Genomic DNA, 9,440 nt, shown 5'->3' on the forward strand with positions numbered 1-9,440 from the left:
TATAAATAAAGCAATTTCTGTTCCCTAATTGAACCCCAATGAATACAACTAGTGTCATTTGTATACGGAAGACCAAAATTAAAATCATAATAGCTATCGTGCTTCGGTTATACCAAAAGTTCAGATTTTTACAGATGGTATCTAACTTCATTTTCCCAGAAAATCATGCAAAAAACTGTTAAGGGACCTAATCCTGGAGTGCACCTAGGTCTTTCTGCCTAATTAGGCTGGATACCTAATTACAGTCTGCTGTTCTTTCTCTAGAGGAGTTCACAGTTCACAGGGATATATTCAGGTCAAAAATGGCTGCAGCCCAGGTGGGAAGCCGAAAAGAGCTGTGGCTGTGGCTCTTGGAGCCAGGAGAGAAAATTCCTACCTGAGCTCAGGACTTGGAAGTTCAACATGGTATCTGCTTTCCAGTTGGCATGAGATCACATTCTTTGGACTCCATGGGATCCTGACCATGGACTCCTTACCACTGGGGGCTTCTACGTTGAAGCTCTGTTGACCTGTTTCTCAAATAAGGGTGAATTAGGAGCCCCAAATCTGCACGTTTGCAAAGGTGCCCATCCATCTTTGTGTTGGGTGAATCATTGCAGGTCCTGGAACATTAAGATCTTCTTGTGGGACTCAGGCATATTTTGCCACTGAGTTACAACCTTAGCACTTTTATTTTTTATTTTAAGGCAGGTTCTCAATGGCCTTGATCTTGGTGATCCTCCTGCCTCAGCCTCCCAAGTAGCTGGCGTTACAGGTGTGTTCCACTGTGCCTGGCTGACATCTTTTTGCTTTTTCTGTGCCTTCCTAATGCATGAGTGAGGGGTTGACCCTGTTCTCCCCAGCTGGACATGCAGCACAAACCCAACCTGTGGAGTCGGAATTGGTGTAAGCAAGGTCCTGCTGAGAGGGTGTGGCCAGACGTAGGGACTTGGATTCTGATTTCCTGACTCTTCCCTTCTTTCCAGGTTTCATTGCCACCCACTAATTTTCATGTTAGGGAACATATAGAGTTTTATAATCTGGACCATGGGGAGCCTAACATTCGAGCACATTTCTAATGCCTAGGCCCTGCACAAAAGGCTCCTCTCCCTCTACATTCATCTCCATGCTCACATCCTCAGCAGTGCCCTGGGCAAGGAGTCAGGAAATTGCAGTAGATTCTGCTGCTAAAACAGCTGTTAGATGATGTCACCATAGACATGTACCTCAAAATGCCCCAGGTCACATATGACCAAAAATACTGCATTACTTTACAGAGTACATGAAATAAGGATAAGGACATAGAATTGTTCAGTTTCCAGAAGGTGAGTTGACGGGAGGAATTGCAGTGGAGAAGATGAAGCGTTCTTAAACTAATGACACTAAAAATTACATGCGTATAGTAATTGGTAATTCTAAAAACACTCATCTGTGTAATTCTACATAATTCTCAAAGTAACAGGCTAATGAGGAAGGCAGAGAGCACATTATGATAGCTTTAAAGACAACAGACCTGAAGTTTGGGGTCAAGGTCTTCTGATCTCAAATCTAGCTCCCCAGTGGCAACCAAAACAAATATAGTAACATGAATTTAAAAACAAATCTATAGCCCAAGTTACCTGATTTTGATCTCTACTTGCTTAAGCAGGAGCTCAGCCTCCTCAACTCTTCAGATTAGTTCTGGGAGTCCCTAGGAGATATTTCACAAGTGCTCAGGAGCAAGGCCACTCACAGAAGTTTCCTTGCTGGTGGCTGTCCTGATTCTGCTGGCCCCTGGGAATATCACGTCACCCTGGGCCATGACTCAGGACTCAGCAACACTGCCAATCACTCCTGGAGCAGGCTTTTATTCTGACACTCCACCAGGCCCAGCAGTTTCTTGGTAGCAGTTTCAAGTCCACAAGCCGTAGAGGACATGTGGTGGTCTAGGACAGGGTAAGGGATGGTTGCTCCCTCTTCTTGGAAGCCTTTGCTAGAGGCTTCCAAGGCAGTGTAATTATGACTCTGGTGTGCCAGAGGGTGACACCTAGTCAGTTTTCATGCACTGAGGAGGGTGGGTTTGGGACAGTTGAGTATAACAGCCAGGACCTCTCCTCAGATCTATTCAGTATCTCCACTGCAGAACTTCATGGCTAGCCTCTCAGTCTGCAGTCTCCCAGTCAATTCGAACCAGGAACCAAATAGAATCAAAGTACATTTTTCAATAGATACCCTTTAAAGAAGCTGTCTTTAAAATTTAAATTTTGTTTTGATATAATTGCGGATTCATGTGCAGTAGTAAGAAATAATATTAAGAGATCGTGTGAGCCCACTTACCCATTTTCTTCAGTGGAAGATTCTAGCAAAGCTATGATATATCTACCAGGACACTGATAATGACCCAGTCAAGATACAAACTGTTTCCATCACCATGAGAACCCCTCACTTTGCTCTTTAATGTCCCTCTCCCAGCCCCTAATCCAGGGCAACCACTAATCTAATTTTCTGTTTCTAGAATTTTGCCATTTCAAGAAAATGACATCCACAGAATCAAATATATGACTTTTTGAACTGATTGTCTTCCCTCTACCTAATTTCTTAACTTTCTGAAGATTCATTGAAGTTGTTTCCTTTACTGCTGAATAGTATTCCACGGTATGGAAGTATCACAGTCTGTTCAACCACTCACTTGCTGGAGGGCATCTGGGTTGTTTCCAGTTTTTGACTATTATGAATAATCTTTTATTTTACAGGCTTCCATGTAAACAGATGCTTTCATTTCGCCAGGACAAAGGCCCAGGAGTGCGATTACTGGTCTCATGTTTACTTTTACAAAATTTGCTAAGTTATCTTCAAGAGTGTCTGTACCATCAAGCCTTCTCATTAGGCATGTTGGAGTGATCCAGATTTTCCACATCTTTGCTAGCGAAGTCAACTTCCCACCGAATCACTAGGGGCATTATGACAATGGGAAATCCTGTAGGGGACACAACTTGAGCCCCATCCCCAGCAGCAGTCTCTTCAGTCCTGTTCAAATCCATTTCTATCTAGCCTGCACCCTCATTTCTTTGGCCACGTCCAGACAGGGCTGAAGCTTCAGCAGTGGCCAGCCAAGTCTGCAGCCTTAACTTACAAGTTCCTCTCTACATAGTGAGATGTTTTAGGATTTTATCCTTCCAAAGAACTGCCCCTCTCCATATGCCTCACTGAAAGATAGGCTCTATGGGTTATATCGAGTCAATCTAATCCCTTCTTTCCACTATTTTAAACCCCTGTCTGATGGCTCTGTCCTATAGCAACAATTCCTATGGTGCGTTCCAGTACACACTAGTCCTTCACCCTATCAGGTCTAAAAGTGGTGACAGCTTCTTTCATTGGGCACTGTTTCAGGGGCTGTGGATTAAAGTGCAAACTATCAGTTAAGGTTCCTTCTCTCATGGATCTTTTATTATATGAAGGAGATATGAACAACAACAAAAAAAAGAAGCAAGTTAATTTCATGTGGTGATGCATTCTACAAAGACTCTACACAGGATAATGTGAGAGAGCTGAGCTTGTTGGTATCAGAATTTCTACAGTCTTCTTTTTTTATCAGAACTAATCATTATTTCTTCCATTTTTATGTGATGTATTTTCTGATCCCTGATCTTGAATCCACAAATTCTTTTGTTTATTAAAGATCCTTGAATAATTTGGTTCTTTGAATTAAACAACATTATATCAAACATGGAATGTAGGCTACAGATACAATGAAGATGCTTCCTTCCTTAATTGGGATGCCATACCTCTAAGGATGCAGCCAAGGAACACAGAGACCTTGTTCTTGTTGATTCCTTGTGATTAACATTCGTGGGTCTTTTTCAAGTGAATACCCCAAATCAAATCACCCATGTCTTGCACTAGTTCAAATTACTTTCAAAAGCAAGGATTTTACAAAAGCATGCATCAAATGTTGTCTCTCTAACTTTTGCCACTTGAGTTTGTCACTGGAAAAATTAGGTATCTCTTCCAGCTTGAGGTCATCTGTGAGTGTGCTAACGGGCACTCTTAGACCAAAGTTCAAGTAGTGAAGAGGATAGAGCATGGAGGCATGTCTTGCCTCTGAAACCAACATGGTCCATTTAAGCCTCTTGGGGCTTCATTGCTTGGTGAGTTAGGATGTTATCTTGTGTTTCCCCATCCTGTACCTGAGAATATGGTGAGAGCTTTGGCAAATAGTTTTGCTCAGATTAAGCTATACTACATTACCTGTTGTGTAATTCCATCAGAGAAGTAAATGAGACTTTGGTGGGACTCATTCTTAATGATCCCAAGTTGGCTCATAGCACTTTCGTCCCTGTTTGTAGTATTACCCTTTCCAACTTCAGTAGCTTGCCTAGACTTTTTTTTGTTCTTCCTGCTATAAACACAACTAGAATAATAATCATTGTTATCCCTGGGGCTTTGTGCAAATCTCAGCTTTTCCTGACACTGTTATTTTGCTCTTTGGCTATCTTCTTGTGCTAATTCTTTTACAATCTGAGTGCCTCAAACAGCCACGTTATCAATTTCTCTGCATTCTTTTCTACATTTATGTTTGCATTTGTGTGTATGTGCATGTTCTCTCTCTCTCTCTCTCTCTCTCTCTCTCTCTCACACACACATACACACACACACACACACATACACACACACACACACATGCCTGGTTTACTTATGACAATTTAATATAAACATTAATTGTTACAATCTTTGAAGTGCCCTGCTTTTTGGAGTTATTGACACAGAATCATTCTTTATTTTCTGTTTATTTTATGAAATCCACTTTCCTAAAGTTTGACTGATTTTCTTTCTTAACTATATGGTCATTCTTCATCAATCTAAGAGGGCAGGTTAATAAGTGGACTTGGAGTCAGAGAGATCTAGATTTGGCTTTCAGGTTCTTGATTCCTAGCTTTGTATCTTAGACTAGTTAACCTGTTTAATCCTCAGTCTCCTCATCAGCAAAGTGGGGTAACCTCACAGGATGGTAAGAGAATTAAAGAAACTGTAGTGAGTGCTCAAATTTTATATTTATTTAGGCATATTTATTATTGTGATCAAACACATGTTCAATGAATATGTTTTATTATTTTATTATCCTTGTACACTTGAATTGAATCATCATTTAATTTATTTATTACCCTATGCATTAGGATTGAGTGATGTTCTATCTAATGTGGGCATCATTTCCTCAAGTTACTTCTGGTTTTCTTAGAAAGGAAAGAGCTTGCGATCCCCCTGCCTCAATCTCTTGAGCTGCTGGAATTAGAGGCATATGCCACCACGCCCAGCTTAAATCACTATCTAAAAGCCAAATAGCTCCCTTTGAGAGCATGCTTTTCTTCCTATATGTGCTACCATGTTCACATCTATCACTGATACGGTGTCAGTCACATTTCTGTTGCTGTGACAAAATAATTGAGATAGTCAACTTAAAAGGAGGAGAGATTTCTTTTGGTTCAGTTTCAGAGAGCTCATGTTGGGCCTGTGGTGAGGCAGAGTATCATGGTGGGGACCACATGAGGGAGCAAAGCTGCTCAGTTCACGGCAGCCAGGAAACAAAGAGTCCGGGGAGGGGCTGGGGTCACAAGATTCCCTTCCAGGGAAGCCCCCAGTGACCCACTTCCTCCAACTAGGCCTCACTCCCTAAAGTTTCCACCCCCCCACCCCCCAGTGGCACCATCAGGTGGGAACCAAGCCTTCGACACATGAGCTTTAGAGGACAATTAAGATCCAAATCACAGCACATAATTAACCCACATCTGAAATCATGTTTCGTTACCAAAACTGTTTTGTTTTCTTCTATGATAACTGGGGATATTCACCGTCATTGTCCTTTTTTAACACCTGAGGTTCTCCCTCATAACTAGCTATCAGCTCTATCTGAATCTTTTTCTCTCAACCACAAATATTAACATAAAGCTTTATTGATCAATTAATAAACCTCCTGCCAAACTGCTCTTTTCCTGTTCTGTCTCTTGCCAAAAGCCCATTGCTCTTTATTATTGTAAGCCATAGTCCAGGAAAATCAAACCTGTTTTTCAACTAGTTTATGAAGCTGGCACTTCCCTACCAGTACCTACTTTTCTCCTTTAAGGTCATTACTTTCAACTGCAATATGAGATAAAATGACCCTCAATGGATCCTCAGTGTGTGGCCTTTTGACATTTTGCTCATTATTTCACATTTCACACCCATTTCAGGTGCATCCCCCAGATTTCTTTGCATTGTATTGAGGATCAATGGCAGTGGGTAGTGGTCAGCAGACCTGGGGACTTGGCAGACACTCACATTTCAGGCATCAGCTGAAAATCAACAAACTAAGTTGATAACCATTTAAAACATTATTTTCTTACAGTCTTTAAAAACTAGATGTATTTGGATGTATGTTTATATATAATGAAACAGTCCAAATAATATTGTACATTACAGTAATAGTACAGGAAAAGTGCCTTCCTTCATTCCTTTGGTCTGCATGCTCTGAGAATAAGTTCACCCTACTCCTCTGCTCTTAGTAAGGAATAACCTAACCTAACCCAAAACTAAACCATAATCCTTAACAGCTCTCTTAAACTAGGACTTCTTCCCATTGGGTATCTGGAGGATGTGAGATGGCATTAGGATGTGAGATGGCATTAAATCTTTATTTGGTTTCATCTACTAAGAAACTTCTTCGCTTCAAATTTTTTTAATGCCACTATTATATTTAATCATTTAGATTGCCATTTGCTATTCTCTCCCATTGATTTTGATAACAGAATATAATTTTATTCTAGGCAAAATTTACTAAGTTAAAGAACTATATTCCTATACCTGTCTTGCAGCTAGACATGGTCACGTTATTAAGCCCTGCCAATGGCCTGTCAGCAGAAGTGGGGCTTATGGGAGGCCACCATAAGTTAATGATGTTAGTGCTCCAGTGCCATCTTGGACTTTAAGTTGACCTCCCAGTTGAAAGCCATTTGTTTTCATGCTGGAGCAGAAAGTCAGTCCTGGGTTACCTACTTTAGATTCCTCTTCTGCTGCCCAAGAAAGAAATAACTATCTTGTTTAGGAAACTGTTATTGTGGGCTTCCATGCAGTTCAAATCAAAATGCCAAGAGGATTTGCTTATTTGAAAGTTAATAGATAGGCTGTTTCTAAAATCAGAAAATACAAGACAAGAACAACCAAGAAAAGTATTATAAGATAAAAAACTTTCTCTACAAAATATCAAAATTCATTATAAGAGGAATAGACAATTGAAGAGAACAAAGAGAAATCTAAGAAATAGAGCCACAAATGTATGGAATCCTGATTTATGAGAGAATAGGCAATGCTCAGCATAGGGCACACGATGAAAGATTCAGCAAATTAATTGGGATCCTTGGCTATTCATATGGAGAAATAATAACACTGGAACACTAGCTTACACTATCTGTAAAAAGTCAGTTTCTAGCCCAGAGACAAATCCACCTAAATACAATTGTCTCATACTAGACAAAAGTGCCAAAAACATACATTGGAGAAAAGATAGCCTCTTCAACAAATGGCACTGGGAAAACTGAAAATCCATATGCAACAAAATGAAATGAAACCACTATCTCTCACCATGCACAAAGCATAACTCAAAGTGAATCAAGGACCTAGGAATTAGACCACAGACCCTGCACCTAATAAAAGAAAAAAATAGGCCCAAATCTTCATCATGCCGGATTAGGTCCTGACTTGCTAAACAAGACACAAGAAAAAAAAATAAAGAATTAATAAATGGGACAGATTCAAACTAAAAAGCTTCTTCTCAGCAAAGGAAACAATAAGAGAGTGAAGAGAGAAACCACAGAGTGGGAGAACATCTTTGCTACATGCACATCAGATAGAGCACTAATCTCCAGGATATATAAGGAACTCAAAAAACTTAACACTAAGACATGCACATCAGATAGAGCACTAATCTCCAGGATATATAAGGAACTCAAAAAACTTAACACTAAGAAAAATAAATAACCCAATCAATAAATGGGCTAAGGAACTGAACAGACACTTCTCAGAAGATATAAAATTGATCAACAAATATATGAAAAAATGTTCAACCTCTCTAGTAATTAGAGAAATGCAAATCAAAATTACTCCAATTTCATCTTACTCCAGTAAGAATGGCAATTATCAAGAATACAAACAATAATAAATGTTGGTGAAGATGTGAGAAAAAAGGCACACTCATACATTGCTGGTGGCACTGCAAATTGGCACAACCACTATGGAAAGCAGTATGGAGATTCCTTAGAAAACTTGGAATTGAACCACCTTTTGACCCAGCTATCCCATTCCTCTGTCTATAACCAAAGGACTTAAATCAACATACTATAGTAACGCAGCTACATCAGTGTTCATAGCAGCTCAATTCACAATACCTAAACTATGGAACCAACCTAGATGCCCTTCAACAAATGAATGGATAAAGAAACTGTGGTACTGATATAAACAATGGAATATTTCTCAGCATTAAAAGAGAATAAAATTATGACATTTGCAGGTAAATGGATGGATTTGAATAATATCATACTAAGTGAAGTAAGCCAATCCCCCCAAAAACAAAGGCAGAATGTTCTTTCTGATAAGTGGATAGAATCCATAATGGGGGGAGGGGCATGGGGAGAATGGAAGAACTTTTGGGAATGGGCTGGGGTATGGGGGCAGGAAAGATGGTGGAATTAGAGTACAACCAGAGAAATGAAAAGTTGTATTCCATTTGTGTATAATGCATCAAAATGCATTCTGCTATCATGTATAACTAATTAGAACAAATAAAAAATAATCTCTCTAAACAAAGTCAGCTCTTAGGTTCAATACTTATTATGAATACACTTTTAAAAAGATATGATCCCGGCAGTTTGGGAGACTGAGGCAGGAAGATTGCAAGTTCAAAGCTACCCTCAGCAATTTAGGAAGGCCCTAAGCAACTTAGCAAGACTCTGTCTCTAAGTTAAAAAAAAAGGGCTGATGATGTGGATCAGTGGTTAAGTGCCCCTGGGTTCAATCACTGATACCAACGAAACAAAACAAAACAAAACATAAACAGGCAAGAAAAGAAGAATCATAAAAATTTTAGAAGATAAAACAACTCAGAGAAGAACAGATATCTTTAAGAAAACACAAACTTGCTAAGCAGAATAGAAAGGGTTTCTAAATTTAACCCCTTAAATTTTTAAAACCTTTCTCAAAAGACAGCATAAGGAAAAGAAAATGAAAGCTACAAACTAAGGGCCATCGAACTGACAAAGTATGAAAATCTAAAATGTATTAAAGAAATTAATATAAAAATGTGATTCAATTGAAAAATGAGCATCAGACATGAACAGACTTTTCATAAAAAGAAAACATCTTTGTCTAATAAACATCTTATGACCTGTTCAAGATCATTAGCAAATAAGGAAATGAAAATTAAGAATGCAATGAAATCCCATTTTACACCTACGAGA

The sequence above is a fragment of the Callospermophilus lateralis genome, chromosome 13, assembly GCF_048772815.1.
Source record: "Callospermophilus lateralis isolate mCalLat2 chromosome 13, mCalLat2.hap1, whole genome shotgun sequence".
Classification (NCBI taxonomy): Eukaryota; Metazoa; Chordata; class Mammalia; order Rodentia; family Sciuridae; genus Callospermophilus; species Callospermophilus lateralis.